Source organism: Malus domestica, chromosome 15 (assembly GCF_042453785.1).
Source record: "Malus domestica chromosome 15, GDT2T_hap1".
Lineage (NCBI taxonomy): Eukaryota > Viridiplantae > Streptophyta > Magnoliopsida > Rosales > Rosaceae > Malus > Malus domestica.
In genome coordinates this window covers 26673213-26694566 of record NC_091675.1, presented here as the reverse complement: position 1 = coordinate 26694566, position 21354 = coordinate 26673213, and the positions used below count along the sequence as shown (strand labels likewise).

Sequence of the window (21354 nt, the reverse complement as noted above, 5' to 3'; positions counted from 1 at the left end):
ACCATTTTGATGTGAATGTGCAAAATTTCAAAGTATAACTCATGAATTAGTGTCTAAGCAACGATAAATAGAAAATACTCTATTATGGGATTAACCTTCACCATGTCCATTTGTTCTAACGTTTAAAATATTCTATGGATATTAACTTAAAAAGAATGAATTTTTTTTTAATCGACTCAAAAATTAAAAACCTAAAAATTCTTATTTCCCACACCCAAAACTTAAATCACACATTGTGACATCCCACATCGCCCAGGGGAGTGGATCATTTAAGCCTTATATGTATATTCCCATCTCTACCTAGAACGAGACCTTTTGGGAATTCACTGGCTTCGGGTTCCATCGGAACTCTGAAGTTAAGTGAGTTTGGGTGACCCACTGGGAAGTTCTCGTGTGAGTTCCTAAAAACAAAACCATAAGGGCGTGGTCGAAGCTCAAAACAGATAATATCGTGCTACGGCGGAATCGAGCCCGGGATGTGGTGGGGGCCCGAGCCGGGATGTGACAATTTGGTATCAGAGCCAATTCCTGGCTGGAAGTGTGCCGATGAGGACGTCGGGCCCCTAAGGGGGGTGGATTTTGACATCCCACATCGCCCAGGGGAGTGGATCTTGTAAGCCTTATATATATATATATATATATATATTCTCATCTCTACATAGCACGATGTCTTTTGGGAACTCACTGGCTTCGGGTTCCATCCGAACTCTGAAGTTAAGCGAGTTTGGACGAGAGCATTCCCAGGATGGGTGACCCACTGGGAAGTTCTCGTGTGAATTCCCAAAAATAAAACCGTGAGGACGTGGTCGGGGCCCAAAGCGGACAATATCGTGCTACGGCGGAGTCGAGCTCGGAATGGGTTGGGTGCCTGGGTCGAGATGTGACACACATTATTGTCAAAGTGTGAAAAATAAACATGACAAAAATAAAATAAAACTATAAAAAGAACTCAAATGAATAAGACTGCCATAGAAAACTAATAAAAACTAAAAATAAATAAGCAAACAAACAAAAATTAAAAAAAAACAAATAAGAAATTATAAAATAGAAAAATGAAGAAAGAAAGGAAAACAGAGGCACTTGGATTCGAAGTGGTAACCTCGTGCAGGGAGAACATGCACTGGAAAAATAATGAAAAAGAAATGACCATCTCAGTGCTTTGGAGAGTCGAACCCGCAACCTTCCAGTTTGCTGGCACACACGAAACACGCACGGACAACAGTGATGAAGCCACACGTGCTGGTAGAAAACCCATTTAAGCTCTCAGCATTCCATTGCTCATTTCCTCATTTTTCACACCGTAGCCGTTGAGAGGGAGAAATTTTTAGTTCTTATGGGAATACGGATGGTACATCACATGCTTTTATACGGTGGTGGAAAATTTTAATTTTTAAGTTATTAACCTTTTAACACACATAATCCATAATTTATATAGGGATACGTGATATACCACCTCATGTGATGATCAAACTGAAAAATCTATCGTTGAGAGGGTCTCCATCTCTCTCCAGCATTTCACCTCGAGCCCAGAGCCGTGAAAACTCCTTATCTCTAACCTTCATCCCATCTCTACTTTCTAGCCTTGCCACCATTGCCATTTTGTCCAAAATCGTATCTCATATTCAAACTACAACCTGCAACCCCCAAACTTCGGATTTTATTTATTCTGAAAAAGACTCTGGACTCATCATGCATGTGAGTTGGGTTTGATGCAGATCCAATTCGTGGTTAGAAGAAGATCCGCAGAGACAGAATTGGCACGGGTGCACAAATCCAAAGGGAACCAAGTAGCAGACATCTCAAAATCCTCACGGTCAGAATTACAGGTATAAGCCTTAACCCCGAAAACTTAGTTTTCGATATACATCTGTTGAACATAGTCCTTGGATTTGTGATTCAATTTTTTGGTGCATGCATCCCAGATTTGTGCTAGGAGTTGAATCAGTTTCTCTACATCCAATGTGGTCGCTGTCCTATTTCCATTATACTCATGTATTTTTGTTTCTCTTTTGTATGCATGCTGCCCTGAATAAATGTGATGAATCTTGAGCTAAACGTTGCACCAAATGGATCATGCACCCTTCTGTGTTGCTTCGATCCCACCACCAAACTTGTCTGTAATAATATTTTAAATAAAATGCAAGGGAGTGGTTGAGTGAGATGGGGTGCCAAGCAATGCAAAAAGGGCTTCATCACCAACCCCACTCTGAGTATTTCTGGAACTCTGCATGTGCATGTTTCTGCATTGGATTAATTTCTGCACTTTTCGTTGATGATGAATGCTGCTGAATGCATAATTCAGTTGAATTTGCCCGCTCAGTGGATATCTAGGGCTAAATTGTCTCCAAATGCAACCTGCAAAGATCACATATTAAAAATCTAACTAGGATAAACCCAAAATAAAATACTGATTAACTAAAAAAATGACTACTTTTGTGTTTTTCAATTTTATTTATTTATTTTTATTTTTTTGTGATAAAGAATAAAAGCAAGAAAATAAAATGAATGGAAATAAAAAGAAAAGAGTTTCGAAAAATTGGGTTGCCTCCTAATTAACGTTTTAGTGAACGTCTATAGCTAGACGTAGAGGAACTGATGATCACGTTACTTGTCCTTTTAAAATCAACCACTCTTTTGCAGTATCATAGGACAATGGTAGGTAAGGATTGACTTGAATTGTGCATTTAAATTCATTGGTTGAATCTTTGATATCCACCCTTCCGTGTGAATGAATTTTTGTAAGCAAATAGGGGCTTTTACAAATAGGTTGATGTCTGTGTCGAACTGACTTAAACCTTATATTTAACACCCATAATTTTTTTATTGGTCGAATTTCTTGACGAAGAATTGGGCTGCCATTAAGCTTCTTCTTTTTCTTGTAGATTTTAGCCTTCTTGCAGGACTCCACATGAATTTTCTCAAGTGTAAAGGGCTATGCGGTTGCACTGTCAGTTTCGAAGCTTTCCTGCAGCTGTGGGTTGCTTTGCAGCCTCTTGAAAGAGAATGTGTGACATATAGACTTGGGTAGCAATGGGATCTGTGGAAAGTTCAAGATCATCATATGATGTTTCCTTTCTTAGGTGTGAACAACAGGCAGATGGCTCCTCAGTTCCTACACCAAACTTAGATTTTGCTGTCCTCGAGCCAAACAAAAGAAAACACAAAGACTCAACAAAAACAAATTAATAGCTAACTTCCCAAAGTTTAATATTTAAGATAACACCAACCATGAGATAATTTTCAAGAAATAAGCAAGAATAGTTCAAGACATTATCCAAGAGTTAACCAAATTTGAATCGAACCAACCTGGAGTGTAGTGTGTGTAATAGCCATGTCAATGCAATTTCAAGCTTCTTAAAATCATCATTGTACATCTCGCCATATGCTTGCTTGTCCACCTAGCTCGCTATCAATATCACGTAATTTCTTGGATCAAAAAGTCTTTCACAAGGTTGTACTAATGCTAAGGGTTAAGTGGCTAAACAAGAAATGGAATGGAAAAACAAAGTCCAAAGAAATCGTAGAGCATTACAGAATTTCTTCACACAGGAGAGATCCAACTGTACTGTAAAGCATTTGAAGCATTTAGAACATAAGATCATCATTTTTTTATTTATATAAACTAGCCGTACTTTTTTATTTTTTTTCCTCTGTTTTTTCCACGGCATAACAATTTTTTTTCAACTTTTTTTTTTTTTTCTCATTCACTATTTTGCCTGTAGCCGAAATTGAAGGAAAGATGAGAGAAAATCGGTTACGGGGGTTTGGACATGTGCAAAGAAGGCCTACTGACGCTCCGATTAGAAGATGCGACTATGGGACAGAGGTTCAGGGCCGAAGGGGTAGAGGAAGACCTAGGAAAACTTTGGAAGAGACTCTAAGAAAAGACTTAGAGTACTTGGATCTAACAAAGGACATGACACAGGATCGAGCACAATGGCGTTCTAAGATTCATATAGCCGATCCCACTCAGTGACTTGGATTTTCCAAGTTTCCAACCGAGAAGTTTTCCTCACTCGGGAAATTAAGGGAACACTACCCCAACCTACATGCTCCACTCAGAAAGCTTCAACATACAAGCTTCAACAAAAGAAAATTCAAAGAACTTAGCGAAGAAGGCTTTGGTGTATTTAACACAATACGTTGAAATGAAGGAAAGCTTATTTATTGATATCCCCGATCAGCTACAAATATGTACATATACATGAGTCAAAATAAACACACAAGACGGAGCCTTCACAAAGGTTGCTTAGGAGAAGTCTCAGCAGTCGGTAGAGCCCCAGAAAGAGAAGGCACCGGAGGGGGATCATTTGGAGCCTCAGTACTGGACAGAACCCTAGAAGGAGGAGGCATCAGAGGTTGATCATTCGGAGCTTCATTACGCGGTACAGCCCCAGAAGACGAAGGCAATAAATGCCTTTGGAACAAACCCACAAATCTCTGATGATCAAGTAAAACCTGACCATCAGTTTCCTTCATCTGGTCAAGCTTCCTCTTCATGTTTGTAGCATAGTCATGTGCGAGCCGGTGCAACTGTTTATTCTCATGCTTGAGCCCTCTAATCTCCTGTTTGAGACTCATCACTTCAGCCGCCAATGATTCAACTTGGCGGGTTCGAGCAAATAGGCGTTGGGCCATATTAGACACAGAACCTGCACACTGAACACTGAGAGCCAGCGAATCCTTAACAGCTAACTCATCAGACCGTTTGGAAAGTAGTTTGTTATCTTTGGGAGTGAGAAGGTTCCTGGCCACCACCGCAGCGGTCATATCATTCTTCATCACGGAATCCCCAACGGTAAGAGGACCAGTAGGGGAGACGAAGGATGGGCGCCATATGTTGTCTGGAGAAGGCGGGGCTGCCTCTTCAACAAGGTTCAAGTCAAAACGACGGTCGGAGGGGCCAGACATTTTCAAAGGTGTTGAAGAGAGAAGAGGTCGGACAAATCAAGATCTTAGAAGTGCAAGAATGAAGCTTCTACTGGTGGAGATTCAAGTGTGCTTTGGAACTTAATGCCAGCCTCTATAAAAATCTGCACTCGACGGAGCTTCAGAAATCGAAGAGGCGCCTGCTCAGAAATCGAAGAGGCGTTTGCTTTCTCAAAAACTGGGCTGCTTAGAGATCACGAGGGTTGATCTCAGAAATCGAAGAGGCGTTTGCTTTCTCAAAAGTTGGGCTGCTCAAAGACCACGAAGGCCGATCTCAGAAATCGAAGAGGCGCTCGCTTTCTCAAAAGCTGGGCTCCCCAGAGACCACGAAGGCCGATCTCAGAAATCGAAGAGGCACCTACTTTTCCAGCCTTGTCAGCACCCGTCACACGCACACTCAGCTTTGCGGAAATTATGGGCATTCTGTCGAATACTTCTGGGGAAGTAGAAAACACATGAATCTTACTGTTCAATCACCCACTTCCCACACGCAACAATAGCTCATGGGTACCACAGATAACTTTGCCAAAGTTCTCTGCCAAAGTTGAGCACGTGAAGCTTGCAGTTCCCACTACATCGCTCTGACCAAGAAGGGTAAAAGAATAGCAAAGAACCAGCACTAACAAAGTTTAGACCCATAAATTTTGAAGGTCTAGCTACCATATTATTACCCACAAGGGTAAAGGAACAGTACCACTGCTGGATAATTGGAAAGTCCCTGTGTGTCAACCTCTGTGCTTCGTGGCAAGGTAGACTAGCAAACATGCCCAACCTTTACTCACATTCGAGAAAACACTCCCAATAAGATTGCTTGCTCCAAAATCGAAGAGGCACCGTCCTCCGAATCTCGAGAGCCAGACTCCCAACATGACTACTTTCTTAAAAATCGAAGAGAGGGTAAAGGAACAGTACCATTGCTGGATAATTGGAAAGTCCCTGTGTGTCAACCTCTGTGCTTCGTGGCAAGGTAGACTAGCAAACATGCCCAACCTTTACTCACATTCGAGAAAACACTCCCAACAAGATTGCTTGCTCCAAAATCGAAGAGGCACCGCCCTCCGAATCTCGAGAGCCAGACTCCCAACGTGATTACTTTCTCAAAAATCGAAGAGACACTGCTCCCCGAATCTTCGAGAGCCAGACCCCCAGCATGATTGCTTTCTCAAAAATCGATGAGGCATCGTTCTCCGAATCAATCGAAGAGACACTCGCTTTCTCAAAAGCTGGGCTGCTCAGAGACCACGAGGGCCGATCTCAGAAATCGAAGAGGCACCTACTTTTCTAGCCTTGTCAGCACCTGTCACACGCACACTCAGCTTTGCAGAAATTATGGGCATTCTGTCGAAGACTTCTGGTGAAGTAGAAAGCACATGAATCTTACTGTTCAATCACCCACTTCCCACACGCAACAATAGCTCATGGGTACCACAGATAACTTTGCCAAAGTTCTCTGCCAAAGTTGAGCACGTGAAGCTTGCAGCTCCTACTACATCGCTCTGACCAAGAAAGGTAAAAGAATAGCAAAGAAACAGCACTAACAACGTTTAGACACATAAATTTTGAAGGTCTAGCTACCATATTATTACCCACAAGGGTAAAGGAACAGTACCACTGCTGGATAATTGGAAAGTCCCTGTGTGTCAACCTCTGTGCTTCGTGGCAAGGTAGACTAGCAAACATGCCCAACCTTTACTCACATTCGAGAAAACACTCCCAACAAGATTGCTTGCTCCAAAATCGAAGAGGCACCGTCCTCCGAATCTCGAGAGCCAGACTCCCAACATGACTACTTTCTCAAAAGCGAAGAGAGGGTAAAGGAACAGTACCATTGCTGGATAATTGGAAAGTCCCTGTGTGTCAACCTTTGTGCTTCGTGGCAAGGTAGACTAGCAAACATGCCCAACCTTTACTCACATTCGAGACAACACTCCCAACAGGATTGCTTGCTCCAAAATCGAAGAGGCACCGCCCTCCGAATCTCGAGAGCCAGACTCCCAACATGATTACTTCCTCAAAAATGGAAGAGACACTGCTCTCCGAATCTCGAGAGCCAGACCCCCAGCAATATTGCTTTCTCAAAAATCGAAGAGGCATCGTTCTCCGAATCTCGAGAGCCAGATACCACAGACCACTTTTTTAAAGTGCTCTGACAGAGTTAAAACATGTGAAACTGGCAGCTCCCACTACCGTGCTATGACCAAGCAGGGTAAAGGAATAGCATTACTACTTGTTGTTAGGGAGACTCCTATATATGTCGACCTCCATCCCCAACGGACAGGCAGACCTGCAAAAATGCTCAACCCTTCATCATATCTGAGAGGGCACTCCCAACGAAGCCTTTCGAAATATTCAGCTTTCTTTCCCCCCGATAATACCTCTGCAAACAAGCTATACTAGAGCAAGAATATCTCATATCATCAGGGTTAAAAGCAAGAGTATCCCATATCATGCTTTTTCCCTGTCTTTTCCTTTGGCCTTGTTTTTACCTGCAAGACAAAGAGAAAGAGAGCAATCAGTCAGCACTTGGAATCAAGCTTCCAGCCAGGAACTGACTGCCTGGAACCCCTTACCTGATTACTTACCTGGCATTGCTCTCGAGTACTCATCTTCAACATCTTATGTTTCCAGGGAAGATTCCGCATCTGCTTGAGGAACAGATAGGGCAAGTGCGAAGGATACAAGGAAGCATGTGGAGACAAGCGTAACAGCACACGTGCCGATACATCCATTACTCTGTCAAAAGCAAAAGTATCCCATATCAGCAGGGTGGAACGTACTCTAGATTTGATGGACTTGTTTTGACCCTCAAATTCTTCAGTCGGCCTTATACTCTGGAGGAAACCAGAAAACCCTCCAGCTCAGTTCAAGAATAAGCTTGTGGAAAGTTACTTCTTCAAAAGCAAAAGTATCTCATATCATCTCTTCTCATTTTTCTTCTCTTTATCCTTCATGCTGCTGCAAGATGGGGAGAAGGTGAACAATCAGTCGGAGCTCTGATTGCTTACCTTGTCTGTCACCTCTTTCAGCAGACCCCCTAGCTCGGCGACTTAGGGGACTCCTACTACATGGTTTGTATCGCGCTTGACCAAGCCTGAGACTACAAGTAAGCTTCAAGTGAAATTGATACATTACCTTGTGCATCTCCACCAGTTAAAGATACCACCCCTGGATGGAGGAAGAGTACTTTCAGAGAAGATGCCACATCTACCTATGAGACAGATAAGGCAAGTCAAGACGACAACACACTCCGATACTTAGAAGTTTCGTGATTACGAGATCATTCTCCCACAATATTTCCTAATGTCATTTGTACTAAATCATTCACTTGTACTCACTAAAGGAGAGCTTGAACCTATGTACTTGTGTAAACCCTTCACAATTAATGAGAACTCTTCTATTCCGTGGACGTAGCCAATCTGGGTGAACCACGTACATCTTGTGTTTGCTTTCCTATCTCTATCCATTTATATACTTATCCACACTAATGACCGGAGCAATCTAGCGAAGATCACAAAAAGCGACCGTTTTCGCTACCTAGGATCTATCTTGCAAGAGCACGGAGAATTAGACGGAGATCTCAACCATAGATTACGAGCTGGATGGATGAAGTGTAAGAGTGCATCCGGCGTGTTGTGTGACCGTCGTAGGCCACTGAAGCTCAAGGGAAAATTTTATAGGACGGCAATAAGGCCAGCGATGTTGTATGGCACAGAATGTTGGGCGGTGAAGCATCAACACGTACACAAAATGGGTGTAGCGGAGATGAGGATGCTTCGTGGGATGTGTGGGCACACGATAAAGGATAAGATTGGAAATGAGGATATCCGAGGTAAAGTAGGAGTAGCCGAAATTGTAGGAAATATGAGAGAAAATCGGCTCCGATGATTTGGACATGTGCAAAGAAGGCCGACTGACGCTCTGGTTCGAAGATGTGACTACGGGACAGAGGTTCAGGGCTAAAGGGGTAGAGGAAGACCTAGGAAAACTTTGGAAGAGACTCTAAGAAAAGACTTAGAGTACTTGGATCTAACGGAGGACATGACACAAAACCGAGCGCAATGGCGTTCTAGGATTCATATAGCCGACCCCACTTAGTGGGAAAAGGCTTTGTTGTTGTTGTTGTTGTTGTTGTCACTATTTTGCTTCATTAACCAATAACCATGAACAATGTTGAACTCTCTTTGTTTTTTAATTGCTCTACAACTCCTTTAGAAGGGTAGGATAAATTTTATAAGGCTAGGTAAGGAATATTTAGGTTTAAGAACAAAAAGGCTTATATAAAGGCTCAATAGGGCTAACTAGGGAAAATAATCATAAGGGTTGGCTAGAAAGGCTCAAACGAAAGGAAAAAAAATTGCCTATATCATTTCCAAGATTTTACATGAATTGATGAATGCAATGAAAGGTATAAAGCAAGTTCTAGAGATACATGTACAAACGAGATCATACGCACAAGAATAATGAGATTGATGCATAATGGTTCAATCCATAATAGGCTCAAAAGCTCACAAGGATTACATAAGCTCACTCAATTCACATATGAAGCGTTAAATCATGCTCTAGTTTCACACCAACGCTATGTGCATTTGTTTTTCCAAGTCATGATCATAAGAAAAAATAGTTTAAACAAAGATAATGTAAAGAACTAATGCCAAGCATAAATTTCTTGAAAGTTATGAGAAAATTAAGACATAATCTCATAATTGAATTGGAAAGTAGCCAATAAAAACAAGGCTCAAAGAAAAATAAAATATTTTTGAATTTTGCAAAATTTATATATATATATGTATATATTAACTAAAATGAAGAAGACAAAAAAAAAAGATAAGACAACAAAGGTATATAAAAAGAAAAATAAATGAGTAAAGCTCTTGGACAAAGAATGTCACATCCCGACTCAGGCTCCCACCACATCCAGGGCTTGACTCCACCATAGCACGATATTGTCTGCTTTGGGCCCCGACCACGCCTTCACGGTTTTGCTTCTGGGAACTCACACGAGAACTTCCCAGTGGATCACCCATCATGGGATTGCTCTCGTGCGAACTCGCTTAACTTCGGAGTTCCAATGGAACCCAAAGCCAGTGAGCTCCCAAAAAGCCTCGTGCTAGGTAGAGATGAGAATATACATATAAAGCTTATAGGATCCACTGCCTTGGACGATGTGGGATGTTACAAAGAAACTTCCTGGGTTTAAAGGAGAAGCGACAAGTGAGATGTAGATGACAATCTACCTCCAAACTTGAATTTCTGACAGGCAACATGGTTAGGTGGCTCCAGCTTTCTGCAAAAACAATAAACAAATGGGTAAGCTAACAAGAGACTTAGGAGAATAATTTTTTTACTGAAAAAAAAAACTAAAAATACACACTAAAGCTAAACCAACTAAAAAAATGTAACAATCCAATTAAGTAAGGAATAGAATCAAATTCGATCCCGGCAACGGTGCCAGAAACTTGTTGTGAAAATTAGATAACCAAAATTATCTCATTAAGTCTCGAATTTTAGTACTCGTAAGTATACGAATCAAATGATAGTATAGCTTTGAAGCACGGATATCGTCCCACAAAGATTGATTTGATTCTAAAAATACTACTAACTAAATTGAAACAAATTATAATGGAGAAGCTTTAACGGAAAAGATATGATATTTTGACTTAAAATGAAAATTAAACAAAGCCTAAAAATAAAATGCATGAAATAATAAATTTAAAAACATAAGAAAAATTACACCTAGGGCATCCGAATTCACCGTAACCAATTCTACTTAATTCCCTTAATATGTTATGCTCAAGTAGTTCCCCAATATTGATGATCGATTTTCCCTAAATTATTCGACGGCTATGGTATCTGGTTTCATCAAAAGTATTCTTACATGTTAACCCTCTATGGCATCTAGATGAATTTAAACAAGTAAGAACCCATTAAGCTATATGGAAATCGCTGGAAAATCACACAAACCCTAATTGTATGGCATCTACAAATAGGTGGTTATGGTATCAATTGCAAGAAGCTAAACCCAAGTTAAGTATAGCATCTACTCTAATTTGCATCAAATCAACCTAATTTAAACCTAGATGGTGATCAAGCATCTAAATAAAAATCAAGCGCATTACGAATAGCAAAAGATACTCAATAAAGAAGAAAAACATGACAATAACAATGTCACAAAGACAATTAAGTATTCATAATTAGGCTACATCGTAGCCCTAGCAAAGAAGAAGTCCAAAATAGCTCTCCTCTTTGCCGCAACCTTGACGCAGCCCCACTTTGTGAAATGTTCTTTGTGGTTTTATTTTGGTGGTTGACCCCCATATGATAAGAAGAAGGATCTCCTTATATAAAACAAACGGCAAGCAAGTGCTTAAAGGCAATTAAAAGCATACTAATTACTAATCCTAATGGACTTTATGTCCTTATTTAAGAATTAAAAAATAAACGGAAATAATAAAACTATTAATTAAGTTCTCTCCTAAATTCCATTGAATAGCACTCCCATGTCCATTTGATTTCCAAAATCGTTGCAGTCTCATCTTCTTGTTGTAACACATATGCCTTGGTGCAATTAATTAGCCTCTTGCTCCATTGAAATTACTCTAGACACTCAAAAAAACTCATTTTTCACATAACTCCTGTATTGATTGCCTATAAATTAAAACAATATAAATTAGTGCATTTAACCCATTCATATATACAAAATCCAAAGAAAATATATAATAAAAATATATGAAAATATGCACCATCACCTTTCGATCAACATAGCTTGTCCCGCAGTTTACGTCTTGAATTGTGGAGCATTCCTCCGAATCTTGTGGGCTAGCTACGGTTTGATTAGAAAAATTGGCTTCCTCCTTTTGTTGTTCAATATTCTTTTGTGCAAAATGTCCATCTTGCTCCTTAGGCTCTTCAGTCAAAGCACTAATGATCTGAAATTCTCCATTGCTTCTTTTAATGTGCAACTTAGTTGATTCTGCCAATTTGGAGAGTTAATCCTCCACCAAAAGTTTTTGTGGGACATTAGGCTGTTAAAAAAGTTGTTGATTACTTGCTTGCATAAAAGTAAGATACTCATTCAACCGTGGGGTGTAGAAATCATAATTGGGATCATTCCAACGCTTTTGTGATTCGTTCCTCATATTAACATGCTCTTGCACATATGCTAGAAAATATTCTCTCTTAGGACACCGCAAAATATCATGCGTATTACAAAGAGCACAAACTTGTTGGTTGAAATCCACAAAACCCCTGTTCTGCTAATGAAACCCATAATGACGGTCCTGGTTGTACTACTCTCAAAATCAAGTTATAACCTAAAAATATAAAAATAAAAAGTTATGTACAAAAATAATTAACTAAGAATATGATAAACACAAATTATTTAAAACAATCCCCGACAACAGCGCCAATTTCTTGATAAGATTTTTACCACCTGCAAAAGTAGGGATAAAAGTACTTATACTTGCAAGAGAATAAGGTAATTGTAGTTTAGTAGTTCAAGCAAGGTCATTTCCACATGGATTGAATGAATAATTTATGTTAAAACCAAATCTTAATTAATTATTTGAAAACAAAGTTTGGAAGAGGTTGATCTTATGACCTAAAATATTAAAAACGAATTTAATTAAAAACAATTAAATAAATTGGCAAATTAAAGAGAACAAAAGAAAATAGTTTTGAAAATCTATTTAAGCATTGGGTTCCGCCGTCACCTTAACAATCCTACGTACTTCTTCTAATTACTTATGAATTATCCATACATATTTTGAAGGTTAGGTTTTCTTAAAGTATGCCCTACTTGGAACCTCCAACATAGAACATATATTTAACATGCAACTCGTCTGTGGCATCCAAATCGAATTGTGAACATGTTTTTCTGAAATCCTTTTGAAAAACCATATAACCCTTAAGACGTGTCATTCATCCTAAGAAGTTGCACATATTAACCACAAGAAACCTTAGTCAATTCCAGGGACGGCCCTTAGCCAAAATTGCATCGAATTACTTTTCTAAATATCCTAATGGTGGCCAATCATTAAGACAATTAGATAGTTTAAACCAGTGATTAATAATTCAAAACTTACATGCATAATATCATAAGTAAGTTGAAAAGAAGCTACATATTTTTGCTAAGGCTCGTGGCCTTGCCCTAGCAAACAAAACTAGTTACCAACAATCATAAAACAAAATATTATTAAGAACATAGATAGAAAACACCTTGAAAATAAACTTGAATTGTCAAAATCTCTCCAAGCCTAGCAAAGTATTGATGTGTTCTCATTTCTAGTGGCTAAATAACCTTATTTATACTATTAAAAAAATAAAATCCTACCTAGAAAATGTCTTCTAAAAACTAGGAAACATAATAGAATAAGATAACTAGGAAATAAAAGGTTTCCTGTTTAAATTAAAATTCAGACTTCTCAGAAAATCAGACTTTTGACCAACCAAATCAACTTCGATTTGGTCCCAGAATGTCTCCTTTGAAAGCTGAAGACGTCCCCTACAAATCCTCATAATGAATCTTCCTCAAAATATGCAATCTTGACCTCCAAAATACTAAAAAGGTCTAGAAACGTCAATCTGGAAAAGTTGCGCGCTGAGTCTTTATTTCATTGCCACGGTCAAACGGCGTGGTAGAAAACTCTGGAATTTTAATACAATCATCTTGAAACACTCACTAACATCCTCAATTTGAATCACTCCAAAATTCATCTGTTTAATCAGTTTTTGCTCCAGAGGATGTCGAATGTCTTATATTGAAAATACATAACAAAGTATCAAAGTTCTACCAAAATAACCAATAAACTATAATTGAAAATAGGGTAAAATAGATGGTATAATATGGATTCATCAATTAATAAAAAGAATTTAAATTTCATAAAAAAATAGGCACAGAAGTGGGATTTTCCCCGCAAAAAAGGTTTTTGTCCCATGAATCATAAGCCCCATCTGGTTCTATACAAGGTCTAAAATATCGATGATATCAGAAATATTGGTAGTCCAAAAATATGGAAATTTTAATGGAAATATCGGGATATTATCGATATCGATAAAAATTGAATAAAAACCACGGAAATTGTAAGAAAAACTTAGAAATTTTTATTGAAACTATCGGTAGTCCAAAAATACGGAAATTTCAATGGAAATATCGGGATATTATCGATATCGATAAAAATTGAATAAAAACCACAGAAATTGTAAGAAAAACTTAGAAATTTTTATTGAAACTTTGCAGGATGTTTATTTAGTCAATTATCTATTAGTTTAACACAAAAAATTGGGAGGAAATGCATTGCATGATGGATTTAACTAATTTAAGTTGATTATATAGCAAGTTGACAAACATTGTGAGCGTAGAAAATATGTAGTAATTAATTAAAGAAGTTTAAACACACCATAATCATTTATATATAATGAATTAGTACAATATTTTACACTTTATACATTGTATGACAAGATACTTGAGTGACTTAGTACCACATAGAGTTCCTATCAAGGTCTAAAATATTGATGATATCAGAAATATCGGTAGTCCAAAAATACGGAAACTTCGATGGAAATATCGGGATAATATCGATATTTTAGACCTTGGTTCTATAATCCATTGCTTCAAAGTTAAGTAAACAACTTTGGTACCCCCTCGATAAACAAACCAATAAAAATGACTATTTAATACTAGCCTTCATGCACACGCTCATGCACGTGCATAATGTATTTTTTGAATCATGGCGTGTTACGCACGTCTTAAGCATTTTAAATATATTTATATGCATGAATTGACAAAAGGAAAATCAAATATTTGAAGTAAATGAATAATCTTAGATTATGCTAGAAAAAAACCCTTCACAAACCAATCAAAGCAGCTGAATTCACATAATAAAATCGATCTTTCAATTTCCATCTACATTCTATTGAATTTACATTAAGAATAATATTTAATAAATAACTGATTGAATCACATTATTGTTAGCCCATTGTAAGGCTAACCCCACCACCCTCCGCCTTAGTGTACATAATATATTTTGTAAAAAAAATAATAATCATTTAATAACTAATTTAATCACATTATTATGCGCGTGGGAAATATTTTTTTTATAATCGGCATTACACGTCTCTTAAGATGTTTTGAATGTGTTTTAAAATAGAGAAAATAATATTTAATGAACAATTGATTGAATCACATTATTGTTAGCCTATTGTGAGGTACTAAATAAATAAATAAACTGTACAAAAAGAATTAATTATTAAAAAATATTGTTAAAATGACATAAATACCTCTGCATTATTTTGTGTTGCTTTTGAATTTTTTTGTTTTTGGGGCATTTTTGTTCAAAACTTGTTGGTGAAGCTTGTGATCCAAAAGGGTTGTTAGCTTTATATATATATATATATATATATGAAATCAAAAGGCAAAGTGGAAGTGAATATATGTATATGTATATGGTTGCAAGTACAAGTGTGGGTTGGTCTTAAGAAAATGGGGCTACATCTGCAAAATCTAACAGTAAGCATTAGGCCTAGATACCATGGGTTTAATAATGGTTTCTGCCAATCACAAAGTGCACAATCACATTGATCACGACTTTTCTTTTTTACTTGAGAAAATTTAAATATAGCAACACTACAAGTAAAATTCACAACTAACCAAATGTGATTACGTTCAAGACTGTAGTTACATCGACATGTACAATATTCAGCAATAGGCTATAGGCCAAATTTTAGCCATTTATGCCAGAAAACATCTCAATGGGAGCCAAAAGGCTAAAAAAAAGATGAAAGTGCGATATGGGCTACCCGACTTGCTAGACATATTTAGTAAGCCTGATGGCCCATGCTATGTTTATTAGAAGCAAGTACGGTCCATATTGGTTTGGTTTAGTTTTGACAAAAAGGAAAACCAAACCAAATTAATGTTGAACAGATTAGTTCGATATGGTTCATGTGGTTTGGATCTAACCCAATTATTAATTTTTTAGCCCCATTATTTTAACAAAATTTTAAAATTTTGCTTCATATTTTTCTTTGAGTACATCAAATCATTCTAAAATTCAACATACCATCAAACTTCTGTTCGTGGCTAGAATTTCCGTCGGGGATGTCTCATAGCCGACGAGCACACAGCTCCTCGAGAGGTAGGCGCCGGTTGATGCTTTCTGTCAAGCTTCTGCTTCACTGGCGGGCTTGTCGGGCAAGGCTGAAAGAGAATGACAGAGTTAACTTTGAAAGGTGCCTTTGTGGGGCCTTAGGTATAGGCCTTGAGACTCACAATCAAGATTAACTTTTAAGTGCTCAGGCGTGCCACTGCCATCTTTAGCATGGCAGATGTAAAATGGATGTTGAGTTTTAGTTGTACATATACCCAAGAGGCCGTGTTAGTTATGACAGGTGCCTTTGTGGGGCCTTAGGTGTAGGCCTTGAGGCTTCCGATCAAGAACTAACCCAGTACTTGAATATACGATGTCTGTTTTATTGTTTGCAGAAGTGTTATAACCATTATACTTCTGATTATCTGAGCCCCCAAAGCAGAATGAACCCAAATAGGTGCCTTTGTAGGGCCTTAGATATAGGCCTTCAGGCTTCCCATCAGAATTCCTTCTATACTCAAACGTTCTACTATAATCATAATATAATATAAATAAAACTAAGAGATAGATCGATCACTTGCGCCCCAAGTAACTTCAGACTTCTTGTTATCAAAGCTTGTCGTGGATGTGTTAAGTCCACATAAGGTTCTTTTTTATGCCTTGAGGCCAAGGACTTTTGAATGATCAATCTTACATGCCCGAAAGCTTAGAACTTAGATCTAGTTTGAACTGTGAAGACATATTCAAATTGGATTCAAGAATTAAGAGAGTCTTTTAATCATCATCTTACTAGAAATAACTTGAATACAACTGGAAGTATATAACATATTGCTAGGCTAATGAATGAAAAGACAAAAACAAAGAGGGTCGGGCAAGGTTTAACCTTGTCGGGCAAGGCTGATTCGTCTTGCAACTTCCTATCTTTGTGGTTTATCAAGGGGTTTGAGAGCTTTAGAAAATGAGGTAGGGAGTTGAGTTTGCAGAAAGAAATCGATACTACAGCAAGCTTAGGACAAGGTAGCAGAGCTATTACAAAGGCTTTTGGTGAGGGTTTATCCCGAAATGGATGAAGGCTTGGGCTGACTACAGCTTCGTTTGAAAGTAAATCTGGCTTTTGAGCAGAGTTTGTGCTTGTATTTTTTTGTTTGATTGAGTGTCCTTAACTCTGATTTCTCTTTCTTCTTTTATAGACACATCGGTTTGGCCTCTTGTAGCAGTAATCTTGCCCGAATACAGCTTGAAGGGTAATGACTCATCAGCTATTTACTTGTACTGCCACTTTAAAGTGCTTTTGGGCTGATTAGTTGGCTGGTCTATACCACTTGGTCTCTAGGCAGGTGAGCAAGTGGTGCAAATGATATGCACCTAGTCAGGAAAGGCCTTTTCTGCCTTCTGGGCTTTGGCTGGGCTTCGGGCTTTTCCTTTTTTCAGACCTCATTTTGGGCCAACTCCTGCTTGAGCCCAAAGTTCAAGTTTTAACCCAAACAGTGCCCTCTTCAATCAATATTCAGACTGGAATTCCAGGCGCCAATATTGATTGAATAGCTCCCGTTTAATACCCACGTCTCTCTCTCTCTCTCGGGATTTGCACACTTTTCAAAGATAATCATCACTTTCCTGCGGTCATTCTACTAACTCACGAATCCTCTGCATTCTTAGCACGAAATTCCTCTGCGATTGAAAATTTCCTAACTTCCCAGACGTTTTTCTTTTCTAAATCTTTTAAACTCTCTGCTGCTCTTTGCCCAACATCTTCTACCCTTGTCGTCTTCCTTGCCGTTCCTCTTCCAAACTTCATCAAATGGCTTCAGGATCCAGCCAAATCCAACTATCTTATGAATCTGGCGAAGGCATCGCCACTCTGCGTCGTTTACTCAACGAACTGCATCGCCCTCGGGCAGGTTTGTTTTCTGAGCTTTTCTTTGAAGTGCATTGGGTACAATCGTTGGGTCCCGCATGGATTTCCTGGGTCCCTGCAGTGATAAAGGACAATATGCCCAAGGATAACTGGTTTTCCCCAAATCCCTTTTTGGCTAAGTCGGGCATTTCTTCATCCAAGTGGTCGTCATACCGCCAAGGCTTTTCTTTGATGAATGATCCGGTTTGGGCTCAATGGGTTGATGAACTAGAGCCAACTTTTAAGAAGAAATGGATGAATAACGGTATTTATGAATTGATAATGCTCTCGAAAACTACCATTATTCCCAAGCCCGAATTGCTTGCTTCTTCTCTTCTTTTCTGGAATTCGGGCACAAACAATTTTGACTTCCATATGGGTCATATGTCTCCGACTGTTCTTGATATGGCCCAGGTCTTCGGGCTAAGGCCATCGAGCAGGATAGTGGATGTTACTCAAGACTGGGCTCCCCCCTCAATTGCTGAAAGCTTAGGTTCATCCGCCTCTTTCCTTTCCTTAGAATATAATGATGCAACCTTCAAGAGTTACGGGACCTCCTTCAAGGGATTCATCCCTTTTGTAAAGGAGAATTTTGGAGCAGATTCTTCTCATGTTGATAAAGATCAAGAGCACATGTATTTCCTCTTATACTGGCTCAATAAACATGTCTTCCCCAATAAGTCCAAATGAGTGAAGGTTGAATAGATCCCCTTGGTGGAAACTCTTCATAACTTTAATGATGTAGCTACAGGTCCATTCCTTCTTTCTCATCTTTACCATCTTCTTTTCGAAATGACTCAAGGCGAGCCATTCAAGACTAACCTGAATAGACCCATATGGATGATACAAACATGGCTTCAATGGTACTGCCCAAAGTTTCGGGCTGCTAACTTAGAATTCCCAGAAAGTGTGGCCCCTGCCCAAATCCTAGTTGAAGCTGCTCCTACCGATCACTCCACTTTTGCCTGCTTTCAATTCTTCAAAGTTTGTAGGACTCGATCAGACTTGGAATGGGGCGCGTCAGTCTTGAGGAGATATCCTTGGTTTTCTGACCAAGCTTTTCAAGATGCTTTTGGGGAAGATGCCACCTCCTTTTGTAGGGAAAAATTTATTAGTTGTATTCAACCGAGAGACATGGCCTAGGGAGTTCGGGGCAATCGATATGATCGAGGGTTGAAGGTGTATCACCCTAACTTTTGCAGCAGGCAGTTAGGCTTTAGGCAAGCCATTCCCGTCCCATTCTTCGACTCTGTTCATTGTGGCACTTCCTTTCGTTTATCATCTCCTTCCGATGCGACCTTTCAAGCTGCCCGACGTAGTCTTAAAGTCATGAGTCAGGCTGCCCGAAAGTCCATCATTCTTAATTTTGAATGCACTTCACTCTTCTCTTCTTGGTGGGAAAACAAATGGACCAGGAAATATGGAGGAGACTTGAGAGAAACTCACGATCGCCTTTTCAGTCAACTTTCTCTCAAATCATACCCCAATTCGGGCGAACTTGAAAATTGGAAGGAGATGATCCAAGAGAAGAATCAGTTACTTCTGGTAGGTATTTCTTCTTCTTATCTTGATTCTACATCCCTTCTGAAGCCCTTTAAATTTTACCTTGCTTGATCTTGCAGCCTAAGTGGATGTTGAATCGGTACCCATTGAGTTCAATGATGACTCAGCTGATGCAGCAGTTCTTCATGGAGCTGCGGTAGAGGCTGAAAGACGAGAAACTGGAGAAAGTGGGGATGTTTCAGAAGATTCAAGGGCTGAAGAATGAGCGCCTGAAGTCATCACCCAAGTATCTAAGCGAAGGAAAGCGATTGTGATCGAGACCTCAGAGTCTGATCCTGCATCCCCACCCAAGACTAAACGACCAATTCCTACTAGAAAGAGTAAGAGAACAAGAACCGTCCAAACTCACAAATCTTCAGCCTCATCCGCTCCAGTTTCTGAGGTAGGCAGAAAGAAGCAAAAGTCTTCAAGTGAGTTTTTGTTCTTCTTTATCAGATTGCCACCCTTCCTCTTTATCTAATTACCCTTGTTTTCCTTGAAAATAGGACCTCAAATATCTAAGAAACCAACCGTTGCTTCTAAGGAGAAATCATTATGAGCTAAAATGCACAAAAAGGCTGAAGAATTGCGAAATATCACCCTCAAAGAACTTAAGGTATAGCTTATGTTTATGTCTGCATAATCTTTCCTGCTTCCACAAAACCCTGAGCATGATTACTTCAGTCATGCTGCAAGAGAGGAAAAGCTCTGTCCGCCCGAGGTCTCTTCGCCACTTGCCTAAGAAACAAGCATCTCTTCTCCCCGGATTAATCCTTCAGAGGTGCATTCCCTTCTTTCTCGAACCTTGGGTAACTTTATAGTCTCTGGAGCTAATGCCTGAACCTTTCTCTTCTTCTATCTTCATCCAGGTCGGGGTATCTGCCCCCTTACCTAGTCAAGGTTCTCCTTTGAAGTCTTTGATTTCTCCTTCTGCCCTAGAAGCAACTTCATCTTCGCAATTTGATCCATCCACAAGAATTATGTTGCACTTTGTGGATGAGGACAGTAATTTGGTGAGTAACTATCCTTATATTGACTTTCTGTGCATTGCTTCCATTTTAACTTTTATTTATATTTATTGCAGCCTTCTCCATTATACAAACCACCCCAACCGCCAAGGGCAATATGTGATGAACCCATAGTCCCTGAGATTCCTGTGACCTCAAAGGTAGCGGTTTTGCAAGTGTTTCCTTGCCCGACGGTTTCCATCGATGAACCTCCTTCTTCTCGGGGAAAAACTCAGGTATGGAGGTATTTTCTTCCTGTTTTCCTCTTATAATCTGCTTACTAATAATTGTTGCTATCCCTGGATACTTCTAGGGCATTGGCGAAGGTTCAGGCGCCGCTTTTTCTTCCCCTGTTAGTGGTAGAGAGTCTTCCCCTCAACCAGGAATAGGTACTCTTCCTTGTGAAGCCCCAGGGCTCAGTCAGGTATATTTCTTCTTCCCAAAGCTTCCTTTTGCTTCAAACTGTATTTTTGTCTTAATCTGGTCTTCTTTGGTCTTTGCAGCAAGTTTTGGAAGAAGCCTCTCCTCCTTGCTTGGTTCGTAAATCAAAGCTCCCCCGGCCTCATTCAACTTTTAGAAATGCCGGGATTTCCCATCCTGGAATTGAAAATACCGGGAAGATAGAAACTGACCCATCAGTAGGTACTACTTCATTAGAGGAAACTGGAGTGTGAAATCCTCCTTCTGCTTCTTCATTTTCAAAAACTGCTAAGTTGCCCGAACTTTTTGAAGAATTCGGGCAACTTGAGACAAGGCTGAAATCTTCAAAGCATTCTGCTGGATCTTCCGGTCTTCGAGAGCAGTAACAAGCTTTCCAAGAATGGGCTAGGAAGGACTTCTCAGCTTCGTTCAGCCTCAAGGCTCTTCATGGTATAGAGAAGGTTACAATGGAGCT

At 39.4% G+C, this 21354-nt stretch overlaps 1 long non-coding RNA gene across 1 annotated transcript; it reads left to right on the top strand.

Moving 5' to 3' along the window:
• The first annotated feature begins 1518 nt into the window (after positions 1–1518).
• On the top strand, positions 1519–2307 carry LOC139192056 (uncharacterized). Its single transcript, XR_011575833.1, has 2 exons — positions 1519–1826; positions 1923–2307. It is a non-coding gene; the product is annotated as an uncharacterized lncRNA (long non-coding RNA).
• The last annotated feature ends 19047 nt before the right edge of the window (positions 2308–21354 follow it).